This window comes from Cherax quadricarinatus, unplaced genomic scaffold (assembly GCF_038502225.1).
Source record: "Cherax quadricarinatus isolate ZL_2023a unplaced genomic scaffold, ASM3850222v1 Contig3558, whole genome shotgun sequence".
NCBI lineage: Eukaryota > Metazoa > Arthropoda > Malacostraca > Decapoda > Parastacidae > Cherax > Cherax quadricarinatus.
In genome coordinates this window covers 7,677-8,694 of record NW_027198584.1, presented here as the reverse complement: position 1 = coordinate 8,694, position 1,018 = coordinate 7,677, and positions in this window count along the sequence as shown.

Below are 1,018 nucleotides of genomic sequence, written 5' to 3'. Positions count from 1 at the left end.
TTCTACCGTAGTAGGTTGGTAGACAGCAACCACCCAGGGAGGTACTACCGTCCTGCCAAGTGAGTGTAAAACGAAAGCCTGTAATTGTTTTACATGATGGTAGGATTGCTGGTGTCTTTTGTCTGTCTCATAAATATGCAAGATTACAGGTACGTCTTGCTACTTCTACTTACACTTAGGTCACACTACACATACATGTACACGTTTATTTATACACACTCATCTGAGTTTTCTTTGATTTTATCTTAATAGTTCTTGGTCTTATTACTTTTCCTTTTATATCCATGGGGAAGTGGAATAAGAATCTTTCCTCCGTAAGCCATGCGTGTAGTAAAAGTCAACTAAAATGCCGGGAACAATGGGCTAGTAACGCCTTTTCCTGTAATAATTACTAAAAAGAATAAGAAGAACAAAACTGTCAAAGTGAGAAGTCTGAAAGTGCGTGGATGCTGTGCAAATGATAAGAGAGATGAGTGTGGATGTTATGAATGAGAAGAAGCTGGATGTCCTGGCTTTAAGTGAAACAAAGCTAAAGGGGGTGGAAGAGTTTCAGTGGAGAGGAATAAATGGGATTAGGTCAGGGGATTCAAACAGACTTAGAGCTAAAGGAGGAGTAGCAATAATGTTGAAGGCTAAGCTATGGCAGGAAAAGAGGAACTATAAATGTATTAATTCAAGGATTTTGTGGGGTAAAATAAAGGTTGGATGTGAAAACTGGGTTATAATAAGCTTATATGCACCTGGAGAAGAGAGAAGTGTAAAGGAGAGAGAGAGATTTTGGGAAATGTTGAGTGAATGCGTGGGGAGTTTTGAACCAAGTGTGAGAGTACTTGTGGTTGGGGATTTCAATGCTAAAGTGGGTAAAAATGTTGTGGAGGGAGTAGTAGGTAAATTTGGGGTGCCAGGGGTAAATGAAAATGGGGAGCCTTTAATTGAGCTATGTGTAGAAAGAGGTTTGGTAATAAGTAATACATATTTTATGAAAAAGAGGATAAATAAATATACAAGGTATGATATA